The following is a 10561-nucleotide window of genomic DNA, read 5'->3' as shown; positions in this document are numbered from 1 at the left end:
ATTACAAAGTTCGTCTGCGCACAGATTTGGCACCCATACTCAATGTGATTGGAACACGGAAATGGCAGTGATAATTACATTCTTGGTTACGCCATGCAGTAGAACCTCCCAGGATGACCAAGTTATTCGCCCCAAGAGCAACTGGTGGAGAACAATAGAAAAGGAATGCAAGTGTCTCAGAAAGTCGTGAAGAGAGCTCGAGTGTATTTCAGGTAACCGCGAACGATGGCTCCTAAGAATGGTGGACGCGCTATACCCCACCATGAAGTAAATCTACATCTTAGTTATGATACCTTATTGGTTACTAACGTTTATAACAAGGAACAGTTGCCCATGCCGGTGTTCAGCAACCTGCATTGGCATGTTTAAACATTCCTAGGCATTTTATGGCATCTAGTTTTAGGATGATGTGCACGTTGTCCCTGTAAATTGTATGGCCACTTTCTGTGTTTCCTTACTGAAAACTTAACATGCGTTATTGAATTTATTGTCGCTAACTCCACTCCGAGATTCGAGGAACACATCCCCGAGATTCGAGGAAGACATCCTTGAATCTCGTATTTACCAATTCCTTTGTATAGTCTATTCTTTTCGCTCTTAAGATGAGTCATGTCTGCTTGTTGACACCTCTATTTTAAATATTTTAAGCCCATTTCTGATTCTGGCCCACATAGAGGTATAGATAGATCTAATTTTGGGTGTGTCCTTGGTGTGGAATAGTTGTGGTTTGCAGCCTGTTTCTTCCTTACTTCCTAAAGGCTGTGGCATTTGTTCTTATTTTTTTATGCTTCTTTTAACAACTTTCCTTTATTAATGAATTTTTCATTTATAGAAAATGAAACTCACATTACGTAAACACATCTTAAAACTAGGGTACTTGACATGTTTCTTTATAAAGATCGAGGTATGTGGGACTGTTAGAAGCTAGTAGAATGTTATGTTTTCATGAAATGTCACTATTATTGCAACCGTCTTTCAAATATTTGAAGTCTTTTGAGTCGTCGAGTTTTGGACTTTCGCAACAGATCCTTTGCCAAACTGCTGGGATCAGTTGTCAGTTTGTACATGTATTTGCTGGTACAGGCTGCAATTTTGCGCAAGATTGTGGGCATGTGAAGATCTTTGTGGAGCTGGTTATTTTTCACAAACCAAAGCGCCCCTGTAATCGTAGGCAGAATTCTGGATATCGATTCTCGCAGAACCCCATAACTGGATCCCATATGCCCAGATAAGTTTTATGACTGCCTTGAACTTTGTCCTCCAAGCATAGAGTGCTTGTTTCAAAGCTAGTGTTAACTCCTTGCTTTAATGGTAATCGGTTGTTTTTTCACTTCAATATACCTTTTCCACGTAAGCCGTCTGCCCAGGTTCAACCCCAGGTATTCGGCATCACTAGATTCGGGAATTCGGGTTCCATTTAAGTTGATTGGCGAGCAGACTTCTCGACGGAACGTGAATGTTATGTGTGTGCAGTTTGACTCATTGACTTTGATCTTCATTTCTCGATCCGATTTAAATGCCACTGTAGGGGCAAGATGCCAATCGAAATTCAACATGGGTGACCAGAAACGAAGTATCATCCGCAAATGTAGATGGGACTATATTACTGCTAGTTGGCATGTATGATGTGTAGATAAGGTACAGTACCGGTTCAAGTATGCTTCTTGGGGGTACGTCAGCATTAATGTTGTGGTCACGTGCGGTAAAACTTTTGTATCGAATTCCAAACTTCCTCCCAATTAGACAGAAATCAAGAATCTTGTGAACATTAATTTTGTACACCAGAGTTTCGTGCCATATTCTATCAAATGCCTGTACTATGTCCAGAAATACCACGGGACAATACTCTAATATTCGGCTGATTTCCCCCACAATTCTGTGAATTTGTTCCGCGGTATTATGCCTTTTGCAAAAGCAAAGTTTAATGGTGGGCAACTACTTTTTCATCGGCAAGGAAAGGTGTGAGTTGTACCAGGGTATAGCTCTCGAAAAGCTTTGACACTACGAATAGCAAACTGATTGATGGATATGAGTTTGCTAGCGTTAAATCCTTCCCTGTCTTGTGAATCATGATGTTTTCTAACGGAGCTGAGTAATACTACTGAATGCTTAATAGCGATAGGTGGTAATTCTTTGACCATTTTACACGTAATTTTGTCGAGGCCAGGAACCTTCTTTGCGTTGACTTCCTACAGTACGCAATTGAGAATGTTTTTCGGGAGTAATCTGGGTAAAAGCGGACAACTATCCAAGGAATTTGGTTAAAAAAACACCCTGCAGGTAAGTCACAGACACTGCTCCTTTATTGGCATCGCTCCTCGATCAATTTCCATTAGCTTCAGCTTTTTGATTGCTCTCCATAGAGAGTTTTCGTTGCTATGATAGGGACTGAGACTACTCATGAAGCTGGAAGACACTTTCTGTTTCTGCTTTCAGAGCATTTCTTACCTTCTTGGTGGGTTTTGCGAGCTCCTGCTTCAGTCTCGGAGATCGATGTTCTTGCCATTCCCGTTTCTTTCTCGAAGATATATCTGGGGCGGCTTGCAGGTCGGTGAAGTATAATATTAGTTTCACTTTTTTGTCATTTGCTGATTGGGGGCTCCGTTTTCTTTTGGTCACTAAAATGTACTTACCAATCCCAATTTCCATGTGTCGCCATGCAGGTTGTTCCTCACTTTCCTTCCCGGATGTTTCATGTGGACTAGAGTAAATTGGACTTCTCAGAGAAAGCTGTCGCTGAATGAGCTCACCCTGGGCAGACTGGATTTGAAGCTTTAAATACAGACTCTTATCACGTCAAACATGTGCAATGCTTTTCTTCCACTATACAAATTCAAGCAATGTGCCGGGAGACGAGTCTCTAGTCTTCTTAGTTGAGCGCCATTAGTTTGCATTCTTTGTCTGCATTAAGGTATACATAGTATTGGTTTCTGGTTAGTTTTTTTGACTATGCGTTCTTCCTTGCTTTGTTGCTTTTTTATTCCTTTACTGTGTTGCTGGGTTATGTTCTTAATAATGACCCTGGTATTCACTCGATCATCGACGTCTATTATCGCATCTTAATTATTCATCTTCACGTACTGTATCGCGTAGTTCAATCAATAAGGCTACTTTTTTGTAAAACCTACGTAAAATATGTAGGTTCAGAAAGCCGCATCCGCTCGCTGGGCATGCACCACGCACCTAAGATAACCATAATACCCTGCATACCTGAAGGGTTAGGACTCTGGCTTCTGTCGTTATAAAAAAGTCCAGCAGGCAGTAAAAGTGATCAATTTGTCACCGTACAGGCCTTACTTGCATAAGTTTAAAATGATGGGTTTATTCCATTGCTTGGGAGTGTACTTACATATATATATCTTTTTCGAGGAAGTATACTCGCACTTAACATTGGATGGATGTGAATTCATTGACAAATTTAAAAGCAAATAGCAAAGCACCAAAATATCACAAGCTTTACCGGAGCTCCGGATTATTCGAGCATATTTTAGAGATTATTTAATTTGGAGACGGATTATTTTTACAAACGTGGAATACTGGAGTGAAATGTTTACTTCCCATGTGGTGATCCATGGGACTTTTGACTAATTCAAATTCTTGTTTACGCACTTGTGGCAAGTGCATTTATGCGTAGAAGAAATAATCAGTAATTCGTATAAAAGCTTTGTTTACTCATTTATGCAGATAATTACATTTCTTATGCAAAGATAATCATTTCTATAAGTAGATACTTGAGTTGACTCAGGAAGATGGAAGAGGTCTCCAAAACAATGCTTCAATCTTTCATTTTAATAGGAAAAGCAGACAAGCATGCAAATCTCACTGGGCTTATCAGTGGAAAATAATCGCGATAACAATTAATTCCTTTTTGTTCGCGGTCTTATCAGCATGAAAAGCACATCAAATTGCGGCAATCAAAGTCATTTTTAGAAAGTACTCGTATGTATGGAAATACCATGCATATATATAGCAAGCAGTTGCTAAATTGCTAGCAAATTCTGTGTGATTACTTTTTGTATTGTTTCATGAAGCATACTTGGTTGAACGCACATATGTACATATGTGCGTACATATGGATGAGGGCCACATGTGGCTGACGAATGTGCAGCCCAACAAGTTTATGATCGAATCATGTTTAAGCTCCATGAAATCCAACATATCTGTACGCATATGTATATTGGGATGAATAACTCCTTTCTGTAAAAAAAAATCAGACATGATTCTCGTAAGATTTCTTGCTAGCTTTGCGTTAATTATAAACACATATGTATATATAAAAAGATAAAATTTTTATTTTAATTGATTCAACAGAAGGGTAAAGTATAGGAAACCCTTACCAACCTATTCGAGGGAACACTGATTAAAATCTTTGGTACGATGAAGGGCTGTAACGTATAACGAACAAGAGCACTAAATTGTGCAGACAAGCTAGAAAGATTTTCAAAATGCCCCACTGAAAGCAGCCTCGTAAAAGGAAATTTGAATTGCCGGGATGCTATAAATTAAGCATAGATCATCATCATCAATGGCGCAATAACCGGTGTCCGGTCAAGGCCTGCCTTAGTAAGGAACTCCAGAAACCACGCTTTTACGCCGAGCTCCACCAATTCGCTATCCCTAGAAGCTGTCTGGTGTCCTGACCTACACCATCGCTCCATCTCAGGCAGGATCTGTACCTCGTCTTCTTTCTTTACCATAGATATTGCCTCATCCATATGGATCCTGATCCATACGGATTAAATGACCCGCCCACCGCAACCTGTTGAGCCGGCTTTTATCCACGACCAGAAGGTGGTGATATCGCTCATAGATTTCGTCGTTATGTAGGCTACGGAATCGCCCATCCTCATCCTAAAAATTCTTCGGAAGATTCTTCTCTCGCAGCTTCTCTCAGCGCAGCTCTTATTGGTTGTGATTTTCAACCCTAGATAAGACAAATTTTCAACGGTCTCAAAGTTGTAGTCTCCGATCTTTATTGTTTTCGTTTGACCGGTTTGACTCTAAGTTGTTAGTACATTGTTCTTTGGCGCTGATGCCACCATGTACTTTGATATTTGGGTTGCTGAGCAGCTCATTAAAATACTCAACCCTTCGCTCCAATATGCCCACTCTGTCGGAAATCAGATTTTTCTGTTAATTTCGCCAGTATGAGTATCGAGGTGTATAAGGCTTCATCCTGTTGACTTGTTAGTAAGACTTCCACCACCTAGTCCGGTTGCTCCCTGTATTTCTCGAGTCCACAGACTTGTTGGTTCTCCCAGGCTCCCCTTTTGCCGTCGGTAAAGTCGCTCTCCGCTCGACGGAATTCGTGACAAGTCTCTGCGCGTGTTCGAGTTCTTTGGGAATGCAACATTACTCGGTGTGAAGCATTCTTCCATTCTTGCAACTGTTCTGATTTTTCTTGTGGCTGTATCTATCTATCTATCTTTGTGGCCGTATCAATGGTCATTTATTGATCCTTCATCTCCAGGACATCTGTTAGCTGCGGTTATTGCGGCATCCATTTCCCTTTACAGATGTTACAGAGGGATGTGTTGTAAATGGCTTCAGTATTCACTCTCACCTGATTGCCAGAGGGGATTGTAGGTGATGTTACAATTCGAGCTTGGAGAACCATGCCAACGAGATAGTGATCCGAATCTATATTGGCCCCCCTATATGTTCTGATATTCATCAAGGCTGAGAGGTACCGGCGTTCAATCAGCACGTCGTCAATTTGGTTGAAAGTGGTCCCGTCTGGAGAGGCCCATGTATGTCTGTGGACTGGTTTCGACACAAAACAAGTACTTCCAACAAACATTTCGTGCGATACTGCTAACTGAATAATCCGCAGTCCGTTATCATTGGTATCCTTATATAAGCTATGAGAGCCGACGTATCGCCTGAATACGAGCTCCGTCTCTACGTGGCTGGTGAAATCTCTAAGTATGATTTTAATATCATACTCGGGTTAGGTTTCGAGGATCCGCTCAATTGCCTCGTAGAAGGTATCCTTCTCCGACTCTGTACTTTCCTCTATAGGGGCGTGAACGTTTATGAGGCTTATAGTTCTAAATTTGCCTCGCAAACGCAGAGAACGTAGCCTTTCGCCTCTATTTTCAAAGCCGATAACAGCAGGTTTCATTTTTTCGCTGACTAAGAAACCTACTCCGAGCACATTCTTTACTGGATGGTCGCTATAATATATGGTGTAGTGGCCCTTCCCCAAGAAACTGGCCCCTTTCTGACACGTCTCCTGCAACGCTGTATTAGGTCAGGGTATCGGCTAGCTGCTTGGCAGTTCCTTCTTCGTACAGGGAGCGCACGTTCCATGAGGCAATGCGCAAATCGTAATTCCGTTGTCGTTGCCGGGTTCGTCCATCGTCCATCTTGTCCGAGGCTCCTTCTGTGGTTTCATAACATCGGTTTTCCGTGTAAGGTTGTCAGCCCTACCAAACCCCCAACCTGGAGGATCAGTTGGTACACTTTGTCCAGTTTTTAATGGCGGGGGACTCCTCTTCATCACTCTCCGTCTGCAGCTTTTCATTAAGAAAGAACTCCCAGCGATCACCACGTGGAGGTGGAGATAGGCTTTGGTAGTAAAGCTGTTGGTGTTGGTTTAGCAAGCGTTTCTCAGGCTTTATACTCCATCGTGGGTACCAATCCACGTTTCGCCCTGAGACTTATACTACCGTTTGACCAAAACGGAAGCATGTTAAAGGATGAGTGAGGAACGAAGGATAAAGCTAGGCATTTTGGAAGCGCAGCTGAGTACATCGACATAGTGAAAATTGAATCCGAGTTTGCTGTCAAAAGTCACACCTTGGTCCTTCTGAGAGGCTAAGAACTGTCATGGTCAGGTCGGGTTTGAATTGCCGTCGCTCAAGGGAGCCTTTAAATAATAATTTTTGGACAGAATTTTCGGAGACGAACGTAGAGGTATAAACTTTAGCCTATCTTCGGCATTACCGGAACACTGAGACCTCAGACAAGCTTTGTGTTTCTCATGAAGAGCATTATAGACCTCTACAATGAACCTGGCAAGGCATTTATGCAAACTGGGATGAAAGAGAGATTGAATATCCGAGCATTTTAAGCAAAAGTTGTGTAGTAATGAAGGTACAATGTCAATTGGCGACAGGAGTAAAAAAGCAACTACAGTTTTTCAATCGTTACATATATTTTTTTAAAACCTCTAATATGTGATATTCGTTTTGAGAATTCTCAAAACGAATATTTCAGCCCTGGCCAGCTTTGGTCAATAAGGCGGATTTGCGCTCAATATAATTCGTAGGCATGTCGTGTTTTACGAATTATATAAAGGAGCATTCAACATCTGCGAGCCGCTACGGTCACGCTGCTCCCAGGGCAGAGGTGAGGCAGCGTCTGACGATTTGCCTCTGCCGTGGTAAGAAACCGTAAAGCCGTCGTCGCTTGACTTTTTTCTAATATGTGAGTTTTTGGAGCTCCTCGCGTCGTGTTTTTAGCTTCGTGCTTGCAGTATTGGCGCAATGCCGCGTGATACCTCATTAGTATTGCAGGTTCTGGTGGAATCCAACCCATCCAACTAAAAACACGCAAAGTTGTGCAGTTGTGAGAGGAACCAAAATGTCAAAATGGCCCTTTGTCCGCCCCCCTTTTCCAAGTGTGGCGATCATAGCCGCATGCAATTTTGTGTGAACGGGACACTAAGGAGTTGGCGGACCTGGACCGGCAATTTCGCCACTCTCTTCCAGGTTTTGGGATAGCTTAACCCTCATAGTTGGTTATGAGAAATTCGGACAGTCATTCTGGCATCTGATATTAAGTATTCTCGCAGGTATCTCAATGAACAAATGCCCGACATTGTCCCAGATCATGTTTCATCACCCTCCTTATGGAATCTAGAGATATTGCCCGTGGGTATACTTAGCTTCGCCAGAGTATTCTCACTTCTAACCCAATGTGGCCTGCAACCCACAGTACCCAGACCTCTCAGTGCTGGAAAGATGTTCCCCCACCTGATGGGCCAGTTTGTGTACGGTGCTGGGTCTCGCTTGTTGTTTGATTTTTTATATTTCTTTTTGTAAAAGGGATACGAAAGTTAGAAGGTCCGCCATGTCATAGCTATAGCACGGGGGCTTACTCACTAAGCCGACCAAATATCAGCCAGGCTCGAATACAGTCAGGTCCCCCGATTGCAAAATATCCAATGGGCACAGTTCACACAACACTCTGGAGGAAGTGTTTTTTCGAATCCTCAGTGCAGACGCGTAGCGTTTTGTTAATAGCAGGCTCAACTCCTACAAGGCGTGGCATGGCTCCTGGAGAGGCACATATCAACCCCAGGGAGACATAGGTTGGCTCCCAGATGGCTATATTTCGTATCAGTCTATACTTATTTATGTGGAGGCGCCATCACGATTAATTTTCTTTCATCCTTTCCTATTTAGTACTTTCTAAAGATGACGCCTGTTATATCTGAAAGCCTAAAAATGTTCGTCTCTCACTGCACATTGGTTCGTCTGATATCTAAATTAAGATTAGCCTGGAAAGGTACTGGTCGTGACCTTTCTTTTGATGTCGTGCAATACAACATTTGCAAAAAGAAAGTTGCATATTTACTTTTGCATATACATTTCTAAATGTTTGTAAAGTCGCTTGTAAAAACATGTCATTTACCGAATAATTACCACTGCCTACGTGCAATTCCATAGACCCATGGTCATACCGAAATTGTAAGCCACTGAACCGTAGTAACCTGCGTGCGGCAAGCAAATGCGCAGATAAACCAAATTTTACGTGGTGAGATCTTAAATGGAGTATGAAGTCACAAGATCGTGACCAATGGAGGCGATGCATCAAGAAGGCCAAGGTCCTAGTTGACTTGTAGTATTATCGGAAAACAAAAGCATCGTTAAATTAGTCAATATTAGATAAACAAACCTTTATTCTTGGATGAATTTCGCAGCATTGTCACGGAAAGATATCAGAGAAATATACAAATGTTCATAGTAGCATTTTATTTAATGAATAATCTTCAGAGCTGCGTCAATCCCTCCATTTTAAGTTATTCCTTATCTGGTAATGGATTATTTCTCCTTAGAGTGCAGATTTCTCTCCTTAAAAACGCAGCACATTCAGTGCGAACAGCCAAACAAATAGCAGAACCAATTATCAAAAAAAATTGTATTGAACTACAAAAACCAGAAAGTATCTACGTAAGTGTATCTGAATACAATCAGTATATCTTCATACCGAAATGTTTACCAGCATTCAAACTGCTAACGTTTATCACAAATACTCAGTTCCATTGTAAGTACGAGTATCTGCGAGATAGCTACACCAAAATAGTTACCAAGGACAAACCCCTTGGCTTTTTGTCTAGTTTAATAATCTGTTCTTATCTGAAAGTTGGTTTTGCCACATTCAACATAATAGGAAGACGTTTGCTTATTTGAGGGTTTTGTAGAAATCGATGCATTATCTGTTAGTCTCCTCGTCTACCACATGCAATTTACTCGAAAGTGATTGTGTTCATTATTGATTAGGTCAAAAAATTCGTCAAATATCACGCATCCAATGAGTTGATTAATTTTTTTGCGTCTTACATATGTTCGTCTATGCAAAAAAGAATGTAAATTTTTTTTCTTCCGAGTAGAGTCACGTAGGACATCGAATGGACAGTGTTTTGACTGCTGATATCAGTGAAATACTTCATTGCAAATTATTTCACAATTTCATGTTACGTTGACATATGTAGGCCTAATGACATTAAAAACAAGTTGGGAAACCGGAAGCTGGGCGCTTCAGGTATGAAAGGTTTTGTTTGCTTCTCCTGTGAGTATATTTGAGCGTAGAACTCTTCTTTGAGTTAAATTACTGCAAGCAGTGGAGGAAGCGGAGCACTCCGGTGGGCTTCCCACTAGCAAAATGGCCAGTGAGGAGTCTCCATTGCTATCTTTTAGCGCGATTGATCCTTTCAAGCGGAGTGCAAAAATAGTGCGATCATCCCCAGCGAATTCGGCGGAAAGACGCTTATTGGACCATAGAGTAGCAGCAGTGTAGTTACTGCTGAAGCCGAGGGTGACGCATTTACGAGGTTGGGATCGATGATCAATAATCTAATATAATAACACCACGCGATTAAAGATCAAGTGCGTTCTATCAGGGCAATATATGTCAAGGCCTAAGAGTACGTGAAAGCACGTGCGGAGGGGACAGTGCCGATAAGCCAACAAAAACTGATGGTTGTCGTATCAACCCAAACCATGCAGAAGACATCTCTTCCCAAAAAGCTCTTTGGCAAAGAACTCTTACAAAGTGAAAAGGATATCTCGGAAATTCGAAACAAACGACTAAGAAACCCAAATGAAGAAGTGCAACCTCCCCAACGAACAGCAAAAAGGAAAAAAGAGAAACAGATGCCGGCACAACCTAGGAACGACTGAAGCTTATCTGGTCATGCGGAAAAGGCCACTAACAGCACCGAAGACACTTGAACGGAGGTAGGACCTAAGAAAAAGCTGCAAAAAAGAGCCAGGCCGGAAGCGCTAATAATAACAAAAACCAGCGAGTTGATGTACGCATCTTACGTAAGGTT

Source organism: Hermetia illucens, chromosome 2, assembly GCF_905115235.1.
Source record: "Hermetia illucens chromosome 2, iHerIll2.2.curated.20191125, whole genome shotgun sequence".
Taxonomy (NCBI): Eukaryota; Metazoa; Arthropoda; class Insecta; order Diptera; family Stratiomyidae; genus Hermetia; species Hermetia illucens.
This window is presented reverse-complemented; position numbering follows the sequence as displayed.